The sequence below is a fragment of the Eutrigla gurnardus genome, assembly GCF_963514095.1.
Source record: "Eutrigla gurnardus genome assembly, chromosome: 23".
Lineage (NCBI taxonomy): Eukaryota > Metazoa > Chordata > Actinopteri > Perciformes > Triglidae > Eutrigla > Eutrigla gurnardus.
This window is the reverse complement of record NC_139934.1, coordinates 6370834-6392865: the sequence shown is the minus strand read 5'-3', so window position 1 is coordinate 6392865 and position 22032 is coordinate 6370834. Positions and strand designations below refer to the sequence as shown.

At 43.9% G+C, this 22032-nt stretch overlaps 1 protein-coding gene across 1 annotated transcript in view; it reads right to left on the bottom strand.

Annotated features, from left to right (window-relative positions):
- The window catches only part of LOC311008907 (ubiquitin carboxyl-terminal hydrolase 50-like), a 128689-nt gene that overhangs the window by 69717 nt on the left and 36940 nt on the right, over nucleotides 1–22032 (bottom strand). The gene's annotated exons all lie outside the window — the stretch shown is intronic.

Sequence of the window (22032 nt, the reverse complement as noted above, 5' to 3'; positions counted from 1 at the left end):
CGAGATGACCCATATAAGGCACAGCAAAATTCGGTGCTGACGTCATTTAGTGGACATTCTGCAAACCGTTCGTTTATCGGGAGGATTTCTTTCAAACTGAGAAAGTAACATTGAACAGAGAAATAAAGCGATGAAACTGCAATCGATATGTAAAAAAGAAATAGTGGAAAAGAAGATAGTTGGGGAGAAGAGAGGAACTAGGGGAGTGATAACTGGAATCCCTGTAGGAGAAAATCTGGAGGAACTCAGGAAAGTGCTAAAAGGAGGAATGGTCACAGGAATTAGACGGCTCCAGGCCTCAAGAAATGGGGAAAAAGTAGATAGTGAATCGGTTCTACTACAGTTCATGGATGAGATGCTTCCAGAGAAAATGATGGTAGGATACATGAGTTTCAGGGTAAGAGAATATGTTCCTCCCCCATTAAGATGCTATAAATGTCAGCGGTACGGTCATACGGCTAATGTATGCAAAGGGAAGCAAAGATGCGGAAGATGTGGGGGGGAACATGCGTATGGGCAGTGTGGCAGTAAGGATGCCGTAAAGTGCTGTAATTGTGGGGGGAACCACACAGCAGCATATGGTGGATGTGTTGTTAGAAAGCAGGCAGTAGAAGTGCAACAAGTAAAATCAGAACGGAAAGTGACATATGCAGAGGCTGTGCAGATATGTAACAATGAAAGAAGAGAAGCAGGAGTCAACCAAAGCAAACAGGAACCAAGCATGGCGTTAGGGCAAGCACAAAAGGAAAATATAGGAGTACCAATGGAAAGATTAGTGCTATTCTTAGCATATGTCATCAACTGTTCAGAGCAAGCGAAAACCAAGACAGAGAAAATTAAAATCATAGTAAAGGCAGCAGCTAAATTCCTCAATATGAAATATTTATCATGGGAGAAAATACAGACTGACCTTAGCCACGGTGAAGGGACATTGGAGGCAGCTTCACAATTCATAACATAATGTTAATACTTCAATGGAATGCAAGGAGTCTGATTGCAAATGGACAGGAATTTAAAGGACATATTGAATATTTAGAAAGGAAACCTGACATCATATGCATCCAAGAAACATGGCTCAAAACAATTCTGGATTTCATTATTAAGGGGTATACAGTGATACGCAAGGATAGAAACAATGGTAATGGTGGATGGTGTGCAATATTTATTAAAGAAGGTATACAGTATAGACAGTTAGATACAATAGAAGAATTGGAGGTAATAGTTATTGAAGTATGTAGTAAGAAAGGTAGTATGAAAATAATACATTTTTATAATCCGTGCAAAAAGCTATAAAAGGGAAAACTAGAGTTAATATTGGAACACTGGACAGGTAATATCATTTGGTGTGGGGATTTCAATGCACATAGCACAGTGTGGGGGGGTAAAGATGATTTAAATGGAGAGATTTTAGAGGAAATAATGGATGAGAAGGATTTGGTGTGTTTAAATGATGGAGCAGGCACAAGAATTAATTTGGGGAAGGGTACGGAGTCAGTAGTCGATCTTACGTTGGTGTCACAGTCATTAGTCGGGAATAGTAATTGGGAAGTATTTAAAGGAACCACCATAGGGAGTGATCACTATCCTATTTACACAGATGTTGGAGCTGAAAGGGAGATGAAACAGGATGAGAGAGAAGGAAGATGGAAATTTGAAGAAGCAAATTGGAACAAGTATAGAGTGTTGACAGAAGGAAAATTAAAAAAGATAAATTTAAACCAGGAAATTGATGATCTCAATGCAGAAATAAGCAGTATTATTCTAGGAGCAGCAAAGGAGTCAATACCAAAAAGAAGTGGGAATAAACTGAAAAGGATAGTTCCGTGGTGGACACAAGAGTGCACTAAAGCAATTAAAAATAGAAATAAGGCATTAAAATCTTTAAAAAAACACATAATCTTCAGAATTTAATTGAGTATAAAAGGAAGCAGGCAGTAGTAAGGAAAACAATAAAGGAAGTTAAAAGGAACTACTGGAGGAAGTACTGTGATTCATTAGGAAGAACTACACCTTTAGACCGAGTATGGGGTATGATTAAGAGAATGTCTGGAAATAGGAAAGAGTATGGATATCCTGTAATGAAAGATGGAGGGAAAATAATAATAGAAAGTAAAGATAAAGCGGAGGTACTAGCAAAGACATTTGTAAAGGTACATAGTAATGGAAATTTGAATAATGAGGAAAAGAGACAGAGGGAGAGAACAATAGAAAAAAATATAGAGGCTCTGCAGGAGGTTGGGGAGGATGGAAGTACAATAAATATGAAATTTACAATAGGAGAGTTAAATAGTGTTTTAAGGAAAACTGGGAAGACAACGCCAGGAAAAGACCAAATAAATTACTGTATGCTAAAAAACTTAAGTGAAAGGAGTAAAGAAATATTATTAAGACTATATAATAAGACATGGGAAGAGGGGTATTTGCCAAAAAAGTGGAAAGAATCAGTTATTGTACCTATATGTAAGCCAGGTAAAGATCCGAGCTTAACAGAAAGTTATAGACCTATTGCTTTAACATCACATATAGGGAAAACTATGGAAAAAATGATAGATGAAAGATTAAGGTACTATCTAGAAACCAAGGAGTTATTGAAGAACTACCAGAGTGGGTTCAGGAAGGGAAGAAGCACAATAGATCCGGCATCATGTTTAGAAAATGAGATTAGAAAAGCACAGGTTAATAAAGAAAGTGTAATCGCTGTATTTTTTGATGTTGAGAAGGCTTATTGGTCATTCCGTGCCAACTCAGCCACCCATGTACATGACACCTCTCAGATTTTGCTGAAAAGCGGTGAAAATATGCCCTTATGTTGCCAAACAAGGGAATCTGAAGTTTCAGGTCAATATCTCAAATGGTTTGCCTGTGGCGTCCATTTGATTTTCAAGTGCCACACCCCTTTTTGACACATTGGAATTTCGAATTTCATTTGTTGGCATTTTTGGAGGCCCATAACTTCTGTTCTAATTGTGATAGAAGGCTGAAAATTGCTCTGTTAGTTCATTGTAATGTGTACTTCACAATTCTACAGGCAGAATCAACATACCTAACTGTTTGGGTGAGAGGTGGGTCACCAAAGTCCAATTTGTTTTTGACGGCCAAAATTATTTTTCACTTTTTGGGTGCTCCTAGCACCACGATGAATGATCACATTTATTCCAAACAGGATTATTTGTTATATTTGGGACCTTTGCTCTTGCCAAAATGAATTTGAAGGGTATGGTACCACTGGTGGGGGTTTTATGGGGGTCCAAAAACCCTCCCGGGCAGAGGTGACTCTTTTGGAACCCCATATTTGGACCCCCAAATGACCACGTGGGCACTTGATAATCCTAATGGGATTCATACCAGATAAAGATACATATTTGTCCTTTCTTTTAATGAAATAAAACTTTTGACTATAAAGCTCCTTGATATGAATTTTATTCGTCAAAATGCACCATTTTGGAATTTTTTCCCAGAAGTCTGGAATGTAGATCAGGGAGAATTTAGTGATGATAAAGCATGAAAATAGGGGAAATAACTTAGTATTATGCTCAGTGATGGCAAACAATTAAATATTTTGACTGCTGGCCATTCATTTTCTGAAAATCACAAATTAACCCCTGATCCCCGATGAAAGAGACCCGCCTGCTTCAGTCTGCAGGCCACTGATGCAAACCACATTCTGACACCAAGGGAGATGTTTCAATGGGCAAAAGAAAACATTAAGGACATTACATTCTTCTTTGTTAGTGCTGAAAATATTAAAAAACACGAGGAAACATACAAATTGGAAAGATGTTACGCCTCGGCCAAAACGATCAGTGGAACCCAATCGCTTCATTGCTTTATACCAATTTCCAAAGATAAAGTCTCTCCACACCTGCAATACTGTGCAGAGGTGTGGGGACACACATATAAAGGCTCCATACAGCCCTTGTTAATTCTCCAAAAAAGAGCCTTGAGAATCTTACACTATGCCAACTACAGGGCACACACCAATCAGTTATTTATCGAATCGAAAATACTTGACCGGTATAGATTATTGCATGAGAGTTGATAAATGTCTGAGACACGAATCAGTAGACATGGTGTTGTGACGGGATGTAGTACCTACACTGGACTCTATTTTTTATCTTTATTTTTATTTTTTATTTTTTTTATTTTTTTTATTTTTTATTATTTTTTTTTTCTTTACTTCTCTTTTCCCTCGGACCTTGTCTACATGTTGAGACTGTTGCTCTATCGTGCTGAATAAATATGGACACGTGTGCAGACATACACGTAATCTGTATGCACTGGACTTCAGCTCTCTGTACCACCTACTGCTGTAACATGTTATGTCAAATGTCACTAGGAAAAGGAAAAGTTATGTCAAGTGAAAAGTGCAATGAAAAGAAAAGATTATGATGATGATTTTATCCTGTGTGTAATGGGGGCGGGACCAGATAAGCCTTGGCTTCTCCCGCTTTCCCTTTCGGCCATGTGTATTTTACTATGTGAACAATGATGTGTGATGATGATTTAACTGACATGCCCGAAATAAACAAACAAACAAACATTTTCCACTGGTTCATTGGAAACATTGGTGAAGGTTCAGATAAACATGGTTATGTTTTTGTAAAATTCATCTATGTACGCAGTGCTCGCCAATTCAAACGTGACCAAAACCTGTGATATTCTTTTCATCCGTATCTTCCATCCATCAATTTTCTACCGCTTATCCTGTATTTAGGGTCACGGGGGGGCTGGAGCCGATCCCAGCTATCATTGGGCGAAGGCAGGGTTCACCCTGGACAGGACGCCAGTCTATCACAGGGCCAACATGTAGAGACAAACAACCATTCACACTCACATTCACACTCACATTCACACCTACGGGCAATTTAGAGTCACCAATTAAGCTATCCCCATCGTGCATGTCTTTGGACTGTGGGAGGAAGCCGGAGAACCCGGTGAGAACCCACGCTTACACGGAGAGATCATGCAAACTCCACACAGAAGCCAGGAACCCGGGCCGGGAATCGAGCCCAGGACCCTCTTGCTGTCAGGCGAGAGTGTTACCCACTACACCACCGTGCAGCCCTCATCCGTATCTTATCTTTGGAAATTGGTATTGTGGCATGAGCAAGGAGATGAAGGTTGCGACAACGCCACCTGCGGCAGTTTCACCCGCAGGAAATCCTGAACTTCTAACAGTTCTTCATGTAACTAAGACACACAGGTTCGAAATACCACAGGGGCGAGAGACGGTTTCAAATAAGGAGAATACTTTATTAAACAAAAATAATTAACCAAAATCCCCCACAATATTACTAATAATAATAATAGTCACAAATGTTAGCACTGGGCAAGGATAAAAAACAGTTAAGGGAGAGGGCAGGGGCTTACCAGGCGGCAGGGACAAATCAAAGTAGAAGGGTCCTTAACTTAAAACACCCGTGACACTACACTCACACATCAAACCAGAGAAAAAGGAAATGGTGAAGGGGACCGCCACCAGGAACTGGACTGCCGCCTCTGGGCCACCGCACCTAACCAAACACGAAACAAACAATTAAAACATGCCAAAAAGTGCTAAACAAGACTGGTGGGGAGGAAAAGTAAAGGGTTCAACACAAAAATACAAAATACTAAATAATGCAAAATAATCAATAACATCAATCAATAACACAAATCAATAATAATCAGCCTCAATAAGAGGGTGATGATATTAATCGAGGAGCCCGGTAACCAGGCCAAAGTTGGCTCAGCGACTCTCAGTCGCATTCAACTCAGAATGGAAGGGTCGGTAAATCACGCGCCGGTGTCACCCGGCAAGCCAGACGCGTCCACAATGTATTAAAGAGAGGGAGCCAAAACAGCAGCGCAGATCCAGGGAACGGTGGCTGGATACGCGCCAGTGGATAACCAAGGCCTCTACAAGAAGGCACACATGAGTTAATAAACAATTATATAGTTACCATAAACATTTTTAAAAGAGTTGCTAAAAGAGTTTATACATACCACTCTGAGCTACATTACCGCTCCAGAGCGACGGGAAAGGGACGCGCTGCGCGTCAAATCGCCCAGCTACAAACGCCAGAGAATAATGAGCTAAAAACAAATGAGTGATGGAGCCACTAAAATGCAAACAATTGAGGACATACCAAAAGGAGCAAGCAATCGCACCCAGGAAGGACTTCTGGCAGAGCGATGCGTCCTCCACAGCCCCAGCAGCCGGTTACGCTATAAAAGCGGAAAGCGCGTCACCAAAACGCCCGTTTGATGCACACAGGAACAACGGTAAAGTGACAAAGTGCATTACCTGAACGATGAGGATTGCACACAAACAACCACGCTGGCCACACCGAACGGCCCAGTCCCCACAGGGAAGCGGAAGAGAGAGAGAGAGAGGACAGGTGTGCGCACTTGTATATATCAAGTACCCCGCCCCTCAATTAATGCACTCAGCAGATTGACATAGTGCCCCAAAATGGTAAGGAGGGAGACGACCTGTCACATCTACCCCCCACTTTTGCATCGTCGGCCCGACGATGGACAGAAAAGAAACTAGCTCCAAGGCCTGAAAATGGCAACCTGGGCATTTAACACAGGATCGAGGCCGCGGCTAGCAGGATTGTTTCGGCTAACTGGCTGAGGGAGATGATAGACGTTAGGATGGTGGCCAGCTGTAGCACAAGCTGTCCTACGCAATGCCTGCTGACTAGTACTTGGCTGGTCAGTTGGGGACAACGATGAGGCTGGTGGTGAGGCACTCTCAGGTGCTGGAGATGTTGCCGGAACGTGGCTGACGACCCTAGGGGTCACAACAGGGGAGCCTGTAGGACAGGGGGCACCTGGGGCAGTTACAGGTGGCAGACAGGATGATTCCGAGACCAGGAACCACTGTTCACTGTCACTGGAGGACTCACCATCCAGTGCTGCCGGAGCAGGTAGAGATGGCGACCTTGGTGGGGGGTCGGCAGCTTCAGGCTGAATTACAGCCTTCAGCATTTCTCGATGCACACCTTGTGCGGGGCACTCACTGGAGCCACAGTGTAAACTGCTCCTTCGCCGACAGGGGCTTTCACAACCTGATACACCACCGAACTCCAGAGATCTTGGATTTTCTGGCGGCCCCTAATGCTGTGGTCCCGCAAGTAGACCAGCTGCCCCACTACAAGTGGGGCCTCCCGGACCCGCTGATCATGCCGCTCTTTCCGTTGGCCAGCAGCAGCCAACACCCTCTCACGGGCCCCGTCAAAAGCCACTCTGAGCCTGGCCTGGTGCTCGGCCACCCAGTCCTGCACCTGGCCTGGTACTGGGTCCTGGACACGTCCCAGAAGAAAATCTATGGGAAGACGAGGCTCCTGTCCAAACATGAGGAGGAATGGCGACTCACCAGTGCCCTGATGAGGGGTCGTGTTATAGCAGTAGAGCACTTGTGGCAGACAGGCAGCCCAATCACGCTTCCGGAAAACTGGAAGGGTCCGAAGAAGATTATGTAGAGTTTGATTAAAACGCTCGCACTGACCATTACCCGCCGGATGGTACGGGGTAGTGCGGGATTTAGTAACACCGTACATCAGGCAGAGCTGGTGGATCAGCGAACTCTCAAAACTTCTTCCTTGGTCTGAGTGCAAACGGCTCGGGACACCAAATTTATAAAAACCATTCAGAGATCAGGACTTGAGCCACGGTGGGGGCCCTTTGATCTCGAGTGGGGATGGCCACCGTAAATTTACTGAACACGTCCGTCATGACTAGGACGTTCTCATACCCATTGTGAGAGGGCTCCAGCAACGTAAAATCAATGGCCAAGATCTCATTAGGTCGCGAAGCCAGCAAATGACCCATAAAACTATGCGACCTGTGCCCAGAGTCCTTGGCGACTTGGCAACGCTGGCACCCCGAGACCCACTGCTTTATGTCAGAAGACATTCCAGGCCAATAACAACGTTGCCGGACCAACTCTGTGGTCCGCTCTATGCCCTGGTGGCCATGTTCTCCGTGCAGCTGACGCAAAGTTTCCTGCTTAAGGGCGGCAGGCAAGATGAGCTGAAGAAACCCTTCCCCCCCATCCGAACGGGAAACCCTACGATACAGAACACCGTCCTTCTCCACTAGGCGATTCCATTGCCGGAGAAGCTCCACGGTTGACTTGGACAGCTGTCGCCTTTCCACAGAGGTGGGTAGTGCGTTCCGCCGCCAAAACACAAACACCTCCTTCAGAAGGGGGTCAGCCTCCTGCAAGGAGCAAAGGTCAGCAGTAGACTGAGAGGGGAGGACTGAGACCACAGACTGCGTGGCTGATGTCGAGGGAGCTGGAGGTGGATTCTGCTGGAGGCTGCTGGGGACTGAGGTACCCAGCAAGGAGTCTGAGAGTTGGCTCCCAGTTTGGCAGACTGGAGATAGCTCAGTGGATTGTTGTCAGTAAAGACAGTACACCTATGCCCCAACAGATACTCTCTGAATTTCTCCGTCATGGCCCACTTGAGCCCAAGAAGTTCCAACTTCATGGAGTTGATAAATGTCTGGGACACGAATCAGTAGACATGTGTTGTGACGGGATGGGTGCATAACAAATGAACATTCTGTACTCAAACAATAAGCTGGACCGAAGAAACTGTATGGTGTGATGTCAGTTGTACGTGGTAGGGAGTATCAACAATGTGTAGATAAATGAGGTATGAATACCGAGCGCAACTGTTACTCCTACAATTCACGATGGAGTTACTGAACTGGTCACTGAATGCTATCGACAGAGTGTTCTCAACACGGCGTGCGGGTTCTGGTGAACCTGTGTGTCCGGATGGGACCTTCATGTCCGGCTACATCATGGATGGTTGGGGAAAGTGGAGAGTCATCTGCCTTGCCACTCTTGATGTGGAAGACGTCGAGGACGTGTACGTGTTCGCGTTCATGACAACTGGAATGATCGCCTTGGGATGTGGAATCTTCATGCTACATCGGAAACTGAGAAAGATCGCCACGGAGCTGACCAGTGTGAGGGTGGACAACGCCACCACTCGGTCAACTGTGGTCGGGATGCGCTCTGATATCTCGGCAGTTCGTGAGTCCACGGCACTGGTGCGAGTTGAAGTGGCCACTAACCGGGAAGAAATAGTGACCAATCGGTCAGCCATGGTCGGGATGCGCTCTGACCTCTCCGCACTACGCGAGTTCCCTTCACGGAAGCAAGCTGAAGTTGCCAATAACCGGGAGGAAATGGCTAAGTCAAGGGCAGCGAGAGCTGCAGAGGACAGTGAGGATTAATAAAATCAAAAAAGGGGGGGCTCCAACACCATCTCTCACCATCTCAACAACTAGTACCTACACTTTATTTTACTTCACTTTACTTTATTTTTTATCTTTATTTTTATTTTTTATTTTTCTTCATTTTTTACTTCTCCTACACTGGACTCTATTTTTTATCTTTATTTTTATTTTTTATTTTTATTTTATTTCATTTTATTTTTATTTTTATTTACTTCTCTTTTCCCTCGGACTTTGTCTACATGTTGAGACTGTTGCTCTATTGTGATGATTAAATATGGACACGTGTGCAGACACACACGTAATCTGTATGCACTGGACTTCAGCTCTCTGTACCACCTACTGCTGTAACATGTTATGTCAAATGTCACTATGAAAAGGAAAAGTTATGTCAAATGAAAAATGCAATGAATAGAAAAGATTATGATGATGACTTTATGCTGTGTGTAATGGGGGCGGGACTAGATAAGCCTTGGCTTCTCCTGCTTTCCCTTTCGGCCATGTGTATTCTGCTATGTGAAAATGATGTGTGATGATGATTTAACTGACATGCCCGAAATAAACAAATAAATAAATAAAAACTATAGTTGGACATATTGCGCTCAGCGGGCCGAAGGCCTCTACTGGCATAGGCCACCGGTCTCACACCACTGTCTGTCTCCTGTGAGAGGACAGCCCCTAGGCCACTGTGGCTGGCGTCAATCTCCAGAATAAAAGGCCGTGAGAAGTCAGCGTAAGTTAACACGGGAGCTGAGACTAACCTCGATTTCAAAGCCTCAAAGCTCTCCTCACACTGAGCGGTCCACGCAGAACCTAAAACTGAGCCTGACCCTCTCCTTGACCTCGTGCCTGCCAAGTCAGCCACCAGCTGATGCAGAGGACCCGCCAGCTTGGCAAAGCCGTTTACAAAACGCCTATAGTAGCTGGCGAAGCCCAAAAAGGAACGCAACTCAGAGATGTGACTAGGGCGCCGCCAGTTGGCCACAGCATCAATCTTCTTGGGGTCCGTGGCCACTCCCTGACTCGAAATGACGTGCCCCAGATAGCCAACCTCCTGTTGGAAAAAGGCACACTTCTCGAGTTTGGCCTTAAGACCCTCCTTTTGGAGCCGACCAAGCACCATTTCCAGCCGCTGTAGATGTTGCTCAACAGAGGAGGAGTAGACAACAATGTCGTCCAGATAAAGCAGTAACGACTGACCCTGCTGATCGCCAAACATCCTCTGCATGAGCCGCTGGAAGGTGCTTGGGGCATTACATAAGCCAAAGGGCATGCGATTAAACTCAAAAAGGCCAAACGGTGTGCAGAAGGCAGTTTTAGGCCGGTCCTTCTCTGCCATAGGGACCTGATTGTAACCGCTGGCCAGATCGAGTGTGGAGAACCAGCGGGCCCCAGAAAGTGCATCTAAGCTCTCCTCAATGCGAGGCAAAGGGAAGGCATCCTTCCTGGTCTTGCTGTTTAGGGGGCGGTAGTCCACACACATCCGCAAACTCCCATCCTTCTTCCGCACCAACACAATGGGAGATGCGTATGGACTGCTACTCTCCCTGATGACCTGGGACTCAAGAAGCTGATTAATGTGTGCCTTCACTCGTACTCTGATGGAGAGATACGACGATATCTCTGCCTGACCGGGACATCATCAAGCAGCGGTATATCATGGGAGAGGAGGTTGGTGCAGCCCAAGTCACCATCATGGGCCGAAAAGACTGATTGGTACCTGTATAGCAGCGACTTTACGTTCATCTGCTCTTGTACAGGTAACGTGGACAAATCAAGAGACTCTATCCTATTTGGTACTGAAGGAGCAGCTGTTTGGGAAGAGCTGGTCACCAAAGTAAGCTCCACTTCAGTCACACCAGCAGGAAGGCTGACAACCCGGGCAGTGCTCAGAATGCCAAGGCTGGTCCGCGGGTAAAGGAGGACCTCGATTGTCCCGACATTGACTACAGGGACGTACACTGTACCCTGGACAACCTGTACCAGGCAAGGAGAGGCTAGCAGCCCAGCTGGTAGACCCGATTCTGGGGGGTCAAACAACACGCTCTGACCAGAAAACCGCTGGGAGCAAGTGCTAGCCACCAGTTTCATCACCCCACCAGGAATGCGTACCGCCTGCTTTCCCCGGACCCTCACTGTGCCAGTGGGGTCCCCAGGACCTTGAGTGGAGGACTGGTGACACCTCTGTAAGGCTGCGACGACTGGGCCAGGCGCCTGTGAAACAACAAGAGAATTAAAAAGGGAAGGGCCGTATGCACCAAAGAGTTCACGATAGCATCGCTGAATTACATTCATCCCTAGGATCCCGGGGACAGAAGACACAATGCCAGGGGGGTCCTTAACAACAAGGATACCACAGCGGGGCATCACCTTACCACAAAGTTCCACCTCCAGCTCAAAATAGCCGATATACGGAATCGCTAGGCCATTAGCTGCTTGCAGCTGTAGCCAGTGACAGGAGTGAAGGCGATCATGACCCCAATGTGCAAACTGCTCCAGAAAGAAACTTTCAGTAACGGTGGACACCATGGAACCAGTGTCCACCAAACATGACACAGAGACCCCTCCAATAGAGGCATCAATGTTTGGACAAGGAGCAATTAAGTCAGCCACTGCACCTTCCTGTGAGCCTACGGACTCCCCAACTGAACTGTGGCTCAGCAGCTCAGCGGGCTTCAGTTTGAGAAGGGTGAGAAGGGTGAGTTGGTCTGGCAGTGTTTGAGTTCAAGCCAGCCACTGAATTAACACGGCGTCGCTGGGAAGCTCGTACGCCGTCACACTCGCGAGCAAAATGGCCAGGCTGCTGGCATCTTCTGCAGATTAAAGGGCCATTGTAAGAACCTTGACCTTGGGAGCGAGGGGCCTGCAGGGAGGCTACGGTCTGGGTCAACTGATCCAGCTGCTCCTGCTGACGTTTTAAAAGATCCATCAGATCACTAAAACCTGGCCCTGCTGGAGTGACACTAGCAGTAGGTTGGGCCTGGCCCTGTACCCTATACTGCAGGCCATAAGCCGCTGGCAGAGAAGCACTACGCCCCCTAGCACTCCCTGGAAGACCCTCCCTCTCCCATCGAATAGCCTCACTGCGTAGCTCCAACAGGGTGGCAGTTGGTTGGCGGCGGACAAATTGTTTCAGTTCCCGCCGGAGAGAACAGTCAAGTACATGCTCAATAAATTGATCACGAAGGAGAACATCCGAATTTGGTACCCCATCAGGTGCGCACTGCTTGACCTGTGCCATTAAAGCCATAAGGGCTAAGGAAAACTCATGCAGTGTCTCCCCCTCAAGTTGGTGCCGAGAAAAGAACGCCTGCTGCAAGGTCACATAAGGCTGCATGCAACCATAAATTTCCTGTAAGATAGTGAATATCTTAGCTGGATCTCTTCGCTCTGCAGCAGAGCGAAACTTGATCTCCTCTCTCGCTTCCCCTTCTAAATGATCAAAAATGAACAGGGCCTGGTCAGCAGCAGAAAGATGGCGAGCGCGCACACATGCCTGTACCTCCTCTACCCAGTCAGCTATCCCAATGCCAGTTTTACCGTTGAACATCGGGCACCTACGATCCCTTGGCACAACAACCAACCGCTCCGTAACAGCGGCAGCCGCACCTGTAGATGGGGCGTGACTAGATGGAAACGAGGAAGCAGCCCCACCAGAGCCCCCCGGAGAAGCAGCTCGCTCCTGATGAAGTCGCTCATTGTCTGCTCTAAGCTGTAGCACCAGCTCCCTGAGTTGCTGCATCTCCTCCTCCATGTTGACTCTGGGGAAACTGCACCAAAGCCTCACGAATTAGTAGTAGGCTACGTCCCTAGAACAAACATTGCTGTTTTGGCTCTACAACTACACATACAAGACAACTGATGAAAATTTTAAACACAAGAAAAAAAAAGAAAACACAACCTATACCCAAATAGAAACACGTCTCTGCCCTTTTTTCTTTATAATGTGAAATCCTGTCAACAACGCCAGAATGTGGCATGAGCAAGGAGATGAAGGTTGCGACAACGCCACCTGCGGCAGTTTCACCCGCAGGAAATCCTGAACTTCTAACAGTTCTTCATGTAACTAAGACACACAGGTTCGAAATACCACAGGGGCGAGAGACGGTTTCAAATAAGGAGAATACTTTATTAAACAAAAATAATTAACCAAAATCCCCCACAATATTACTAATAATAATAATAGTCACAAATGTTAGCACTGGGCAAGGATAAAAAACAGTTAAGGGAGAGGGCAGGGGCTTACCAGGCGGCAGGGACAAATCAAAGTAGAAGGGTCCTTAACTTAAAACACCCGTGACACTACACTCACACATCAAACCAGAGAAAAAGGAAATGGTGAAGGGGACCGCCACCAGGAACTGGACTGCCGCCTCTGGGCCACCGCACCTAACCAAACACGAAACAAACAATTAAAACATGCCAAAAAGTGCTAAACAAGACTGGTGGGGAGGAAAAGTAAAGGGTTCAACACAAAAATACAAAATACTAAATAATGCAAAATAATCAATAACATCAATCAATAACACAAATCAATAAATCAATAATAATCAGCCTCAATAAGAGGGTGATGATATTAATCTAGGAGCCCGGTAACCAGGCCAAAGTTGGCTCAGCGACTCTCAGTCGCATTCAACTCAGAATGGAAGAGTCGGTAAATCACGCGCCGGCGTCACCCGGCAAGCCAGACGCGTCCACAATGTATTAAAGAGAGGGAGCCAAAACAGCAGCGCAGATCCAGGGAACGGTGGCTGGATACGCGCCAGTGGATAACCAAGGCCTCTACAAGAAGGCACACATGAGTTAATAAACAAATATATAGTTACCATAAACATTTTTAAAAGAGTTGCTCAAAGAGTTTATACATACCACTCTGAGCTACATTACCGCTCCAGAGCGACGGGAAAGGGATGCGCTGCGCCCAGCTACAAACGCCAGAGAATAATGAGCTAAAAACAAATGAGTGATGGAGCCACTAAAATGCAAACAATTGAGGACATACCAAAAGGAGCAAGCAATCGCACTCAGGAAGGACTTCTGGCGGAGCGATGCGTCCTCCACAGCCCCAGCAGCCGGTTACGCTATAAAAGCGGAAAGCGCGTCACCAAAACGCCCGTTTGATGCACACAGGAACAACGGTAAAGTGACAAAGTGCATTACCTGAACGATGAGGATTGCACACAAACAACCACGCTGGCCACACCGAACGGCCCAGTCCCCACAGGGAAGCGGAAGAGAGAGAGAGAGAGGACAGGTGTGCGCACCTGTATATATCAAGTACCCCGCCCCTCAATTAATGCACTCAGCAGATTGACATAGTGCCCCAAAATGGTAAGGAGGGAGACGACCTGTCACAGTATAAAGCAATGAAGCGATTGGGTTCCACTGATCGTTTTGGCCGAGGCGTAACGTCTCTCCAATTTGTATGTTTCCTCGTGTTTTTTAATATTTTATGCACTTACAAAGAAGAATGTCATGTTCTTAATGTTTTCTTTTGCCTATTGAAACATCTCCATTAGTGTGTCAGAATGTGGTTTGCATCAGTGGCCTGCAGACTTGCTCGTGCTGCAAGTCGCTTGTCACAGGCAAGCACAATTTGTGATTTCGGGGAAATGAATGGCCAGCAGTCAAAATATTTAATTGTTTGCCATCACTGAGCATAATACTAAGTTATTTCCCCTATTTTCATGCTTTATCATCACTAAATTCTCCCTGATCTACATTCCAGACTTCTGGGAAAAAAGTCCAAAACGGTGCATTTTGACGAATAAAATTCATATCAAGGAGCTTCATAGTCAAAAGTTTTATTTCATTAAAAGAAAGAACAAATATGTATCTTTATCTGGTATGAATCCCATTAGGATCATCAAGTGCCCACGTGGTCATTTGGGGGTCCAAATATGGGGTTCCAAAAGAGTCACCTCTGCCCGGGAGGGTTTTTGGACCCCCATAAAACCCCCACCAGTGGTACCATACCCTTCAAATTCATTTTGGCAAGAGCAAAGGTCCCACATATAACAAATAATCCTGTTTGGAATAAATGTGATCATTCATCGTGGTGCTAGGAGCACCCAAAAAGTGAAAAATAATTTTGGCCGTCAAAAAAAAATTGGACTTTGGTGACCCACCTCTTATCCAAACAGTTAGGTATGTTGATTCTGCCTATAGAATTGTGAAGTACACATTACAATGAACTAACAGAGCAATTTTCAGCCTTCTATCACTATTAGAACAGAAGTTATGGGCCTCCAAAAATGCCAACAAATGAAATGCGAAATTCCAATGTGTCAAAAAGGGGTGTGGCACTTGAAATTCAAATGGACGCCACGGGCAAACCGTTTGAGATATTGACCTGGACCTTCAGATTCCCTTGTTTGGTAACATAAGGCATGTTTTCACCGCTTTTCAGCAAAATCTGAGAGGTGTCATGTACATGATACCCCGATTTTGGCTGTTTTCACATGGAATGGCCCTTATGATATGTTGTGGAAACAAGGGTTAATGATCAAATTATATCAGATGGGAATAAAAGGAAAAATGTATAGTTGGATTAAAAACTTTTTAACGGATAGGTTGATAACAGTAAGAATAGGGAAAGAATATAGTAACAAGTATGTAGTGGAAAATGGAACTCCTCAAGGGAGTATAGTTAGTACAGTACTGTTTTCAGTTATGATTAATGAAGTGTTTAGCAGTGTAGATAGGTCTATTGGAGTTGCATTATTTGCAGATGACGGAGTCATGTGGAAAAGGGGAAGGAATGTAGAGTTTATTGGTAGGAAAGTGCAAGAGGCAATAGGAAAAATAGAGTGTTGGGCACGGGAGTGGGGCTTTAGATTTTCAATAGCAAAGACAAAAGTAGTATGTTTCACAAAAAAGAAAATTCAAGATCAGATTCAGCTTAAAATGTATGGAGAAAATTTAGAGAGGGTAGAATGTTTTAAATATCTGGGTATTTGGTTCGACAAAAATCTTACTTCCGCCAGTCCATATAGGAAAAATTATTGAAAAATGTAAAAAAGTACTGAATGTTGTTAGATGTCTGAGGGGTAAAGAGTGGGGAGCAAATAGAGTGTCACTGAAAACTGTTTACATTGGGCTAATCAGGGCAGTTCTTGACTATGGATGCACAATATACCAGTCTGCTTCAAGAACATTACTAAATAAACTAGACACAATTCAATATCAGGCATTGAGACTCTGCTGTGGAGCTATTAAAACAACCCCAGTGTCAGCCTTACAAGTAGAAATGAACAAAATGCCATTAGAAATGAGAAGAAACCAGATTTCACTTACATACTGGGCAAACTTAAAGGGCCATAAGGACAGTCACCCCACTCAGGACGTTTTTAAAAAATGCCAAGAAAAGGAAAAGAGACAGCTGAAGAGCTTTGGTTGGACGGTAGGAGATGCGGTAAAAGAAATAGGGATAGGGGAACTAGAGATAAGCCCCACTGTACTTTTTTCCACTGTTCCACCTTGGCTAATAGGGGAGATAGATGTAGATATACGTTAGAGAAGAAGAAAGGAAAAAGTATAAATAGGGATCAGGTAGATAGATATATAGAGGAACAATACTCATCATTTACTAAAATATACACAGACGCTTCAAAGACAATTAGTAACAAAGTAGGAGTAGCATTCATCATACCAGAGTTAAATATTATGTCAAGTAAAAGAATAAATGACAATTTATCAGTATATACGGGAGAAATGATAGCTATTCTGTTAGCTCTTGAGTGGGTAGAAAGAAATAGACCAAACAAAGTAATAATTGGATCAGATTCAAGCAGTGCATTAATCAGTCTCAAAAATATGAAATCAGAATCAAGACAAGATATTCTGGTAGAAATAGCTCAAAGTGTGTTTAGAATTACCAAAGTAGGAGTAAAAGTGAAGTTCACTTGGATTCCAGCCCATATAGGTGTAGATGGAAATGAAATGGCAGACAAATATGCAAAAAACGCAACAAAAAAAGTAGAAGTTAATATGATAGTTAAATATAGTAAGGCAGAGGTTAAAAGCATAATCAAATTAGAAATGAAGAAGAAGTGGCAGGAGTGTTGGAACAAGGAAAACAAAGGTAGAATGTACTACAGTATCCAAAGGGAAGTAGGAAAGATGAGAGAAAATTGTCGAAATGAAAAAGAAGAAGATATAATATCAAGAATGAGATTTGGGCACACTGGACTTAATAATACAATGAAATTAATAGGGAAACATGAAACTGGCTTGTGTGAACACTGTAATCATACAGAAACTATTGAACATGTAATTATAGAGTGTCCTAAGTACCAGTATCAAAGAAGGTTTCTAAAAGACAGACGGAGTAGGGAGCAAATTAAATTTAGTATTAAAGAGGTGTTACGACTGAACTCAGGGCATGTAGGATATAAAGCAATATTTAAGTATTTAGAAAAGACAGGACTCATTAAAAGAATATAAGTATTAAGGTATTATTAGTATGGTATATGTTTGATAACATAGTTATTTAGGATTTTTATTTATTTATTTATTTATTTATTTATTGTTTGTTTGTTGTTGTTGTTGTTGTTGTTGTTGTTTTTGTATTTGGTTTGATTTATTTGTTTTTAAATATATTCTCATGGAATATTTGTTTGGTTTATTTATTTTTTGTTGTTGTTGTTTTTCTCATCCAACGATAATCGTCCAAATCCATTCTGACCCACACTCCAGTTCAGAAGGTGGCGGAAATGCACAAAAAGTTGTTTGCCAACCGCCATTAAAAAGAAGAAGAAGAAGAAGAAGAAGAAGAAGAAGAAGAAGAAGAAGAAGAACTGAGAAAGTGAAACAGGGAGATGGTGGTCTTTTCTGATACTGTGGGGACTTATTGACACCCCAGGGACCCATTTTAGGGTTGAAAAACATGGAAAAGTAGATTTTTCATAATAGGGCCCCTTTAACATACTGGGCAGGTTATTGCAACCGTAAACTGCACAAAATACGGGCGTAGTTGCTCGCTCTCTGTTTATTCCGATTGACTCTAGTGCTAGCTTAGAGTGAGGAGACCCATCCAAAATGGCGGCGATGCTGCGTTACGTTCCAGCACACTATATATATCTGTGTCCCAATTCAGGGTCTGCAGCCTTCGGAGGCTGCATTTGAAGGCCACTTACGTCACAGAGCTGCGCAAAGGCTGTCCCAATTCGTCTAAATTCGAAGGCTCCTCCAAATGCGGTCGACAAATGTGTCCTCCTTTCCCCCGTATTCAGAGGATGCACCGCTACTATCCTTCGCGGCCTCCCATATCCCAAGATGCTTTGCGCGCCGCTGCAGTGCCGAATACACATTTAAATGTAAGTAACGGGTTTTTGCTTAACGTCGGACGTTCAAGGGGCCTTAAAACACATTTGAGTGTTAAAATGCGTGAAGTTAATAATGCTAATACGTGTAGCCACCGGAATGTAGGGCCAGCTACGTGATGTAGCTTAAGGCTATTGATACGAGGAGCTCAGTTAACGTTAGCCTTTAAGCGTAACGTAAGCCTAAAACTCTTCACTTTCAAATGTTACAAGCTCCGATGGTAACGTATATCTTATTGTAACCGTGGAGTTAATTTGTTCTCGTTGTAAGTTGTGTAGGCTACAGTCCGCTCCTCTCGCAGCTAAATATATAACGTTAATGATGGGTTGTGAGCCCCGCTGTATTTGTAGGCTGTACAACTGTAAACGTTTGGATTGAATACAGAGCTAACCTTAGGAGCATTATTACTGTTAATATCGTTATTATATCGTACAATCGTTTTGCATGTTGACATAACAGGAAATGTGCTTTACATGTCCTTTTGTTGTAGAGAGCAAGGAGCAGACTGAGGATTTGATCAAACTCCGGGTCCGGGATGAGAACGACCACCTGTTGAGGCCAAGAACACAGGGCCACCGACAGCAGCAAGAAAGAAGAAAACAGATGACTTGCTGGATTTGATCAGGGAGGACATGAAGTTACAGAGGGAGAGCGAGGAAAGGAGAGAGCAGAGAGAGGATGGAGAGACCTTTTAGTTTATTGGAGAGAATGGTTGAGAGGTGTTGAATTTTTTGGGGGGTGGTGGATGTTTTTTTCTGTTCGATTAAGTTCTGTGTTGATTTGTAATTTAAATTGTTAATTAAAAATATTGTATTGTTCCATTTTCTTTTCCAAATATTGTATATAGTTAAATTAAAATATTATAACCTGTAACATTATCTGTTCCATTTCTTATTTACAACTAAAGTCAACTTTTGAACTGCTTTTCAGTGACAAGAAAATAATTTATTTTTTGTGTAATTAACAAATATTTACAAAGTTACAATAACTATTGACAAGTGGGTGTTCTTAACATGTAGAACTATTCACAAAAGATCATCAGAAATAACTATTTACAGAGAACATATATACAGTATCGACTGAGCAGGAGTCCCTGGTGGTGCTGCTGGACTGGATGGGATGCCACAATAAGGACCCTGGACTCTTCTGGCTCTGAGTGGGACATCATCTGGAAGGTGGGGGGTGTGGGATGCATGTCCCCACTGTCCACCACATCGTCCATCATCGGGGTTTGCAGGGCTGATGCAATCGACGGCTGCCATGTCACTAATATGTTTAAAAGAGAGGCAAGAATAAAATATTGAATTAAGTTGGGGTTATTTACAGGGTTCGTACACATTTTACTATTCAATTTAATCACTTTATAAGCCAAGCATTTAAACTAAGATTCAAGCACTTTTCAGACCTTGAAAAACAGCATTAAAATTACAGCATTTTCAAAGATTTTACATTTTAAGCACATGTACGAACCCTGTATTAAGTCTTATGGTTAAATGACATTATCCATGTCAATCTATACTTAATATGGCTTGTCACTTAGCGGTATCATTTATTAACGGGTATATTAATTACCACGTACTAAGCTAACTATGTATGAACATTAATATGGGTTAAAATAACGGCTTTAACGTTACCTCCCCACGGCTCTCCCAGCCGGAGATAAACAAGCCGCCGGTGTCGTCGCAGCCGCCTCTCCTCTTGCTCAAAAAAATAACAATTAAATGAAATTAAAAGAAAAAAAAATATATATATATATATATATATATATATATATATATATATATATATATATTAAAAACTCTCCATCATGTTCGTCTGTCGTATTTTTGTTTTGACCGGTGTTTTTCCTGGGCTTGGCCGGCAGAAGTGATGACGTCGCGACGCAATCAGGAAATGCTCCGTAGGTTAGACCGTACCATTTACCGATGGTTGACCCAGCCTTCGGAGGAGTCTCCGAAGGCTGGGTCCTCCGAAGGCTGCAGACCCTGAATTGGGACACAGCTCGCGTCTGTATCTATGGCAGCATCCTCCACACATGCGGTCCTCTACTTAATATGTCCGTATGGAAACTCGTTCGGTACGCCTCCGTTCCGAACCGAGCACCCCGTACCGAAACGGTTCAATACAAATACATGTACCGTTACACCCCTAATATATATATATATATAACTGACTTTACCTGTGTAGTAGGGAAACTTCCTCGCTATCTTCTCCTTCAGCTGCAGCACAGTCATGCTCTTAAACTGCTCCTTCGTGTCGCACAGATCGATGGTCTGCTTCTCCCCTCTCGGTCCTCTCACCTCGACCTGGTAGGTATTCCCCATTGTGTGTTTGTGTTGCTGCTCGGCCGCTCAGAGAAGAAATAACACTTCAAGGGAGAGGACCAGGGCGAGGCCCGGGGGGGCGAGGCAATCTGATACTGATAATGTCTGATAATGTGAGTTGACAATCATGTGACTTCTTGTAACTGCTGCTCGGAGGAGAAACTGAAAGTAAAAGTGCCGCAGCCTGCTGGATCAGGTACTTTCCACCCTCTCTGCAACTATATATAAACTTATTATTAAATAATTCAAGTGTGACTTTTCTTTGCCCAGGTTGGATGATTTTTCTTCCTGTAACCCCTTCTTCCTTAGTGTTTAAAATCTACACTGAGGTCACACCCAATAAGAATAAAACAGGTCCTAGGTTCTCAGCTAAAGATGGTGAATTCGCCTGGTTCTAATTAAACAAGGGACTTTATCACTTGAGTGAGAAACAAAAGAAGGTGTCTTGCAACTAGCGCGGTGCCTCCACTGAAAACTCACTATGCTATGCCTTAGCATAAAATTATGTAAGCCCTCAGAAATCAAATAAATACAGTTTACTCTGAAAGAATGTTAACGACCAATATATAAAGGTAAGACACAAACCTTTATTTGCTGTAAACCTTTGGAATAATACCTGGAGAATGCTTCAGACATGGATGAGTATATAGAAACCAACAAACACACAGCATTTCCTGTACCAAAGTATGTTCACAGTTCACATAGAAATAGAAAAGAAATAATAATGCTACCACCCAAAAAAACCTAACCCAAGTGCTTGGATAATTTTTCCTAACCGTTGGGGCCCATTCGTAGAGTTGGTGCACATGAAGTTTTATCCGGTCACTTACACTTGGAAACCAGGACAGTTCACATAGTCTGCTTTAAAACAGTCCCGTCTCTCGGTTCCGTTCCAATGTCAAGTACTCACGCAACCTTCCGTCGTGTTGTGAAGCAGGCTAGCTCTCTGCCACGAGCTAACTCACCGCAGCGCTAATGTCGGAGCTAGTGACGAAGACCACGCTATCGCGGCTCGAGAAAAGAAAAACCGTCACCGTCGTGTAAACTAAAACACAATCGAGGGAGATATGTGGAAAGAGTCCTCTGACCGATAAGGCCTCTCCAGGCAGTGCAATATATGGTCCAACATTAAGTTCGAGTCTCCACA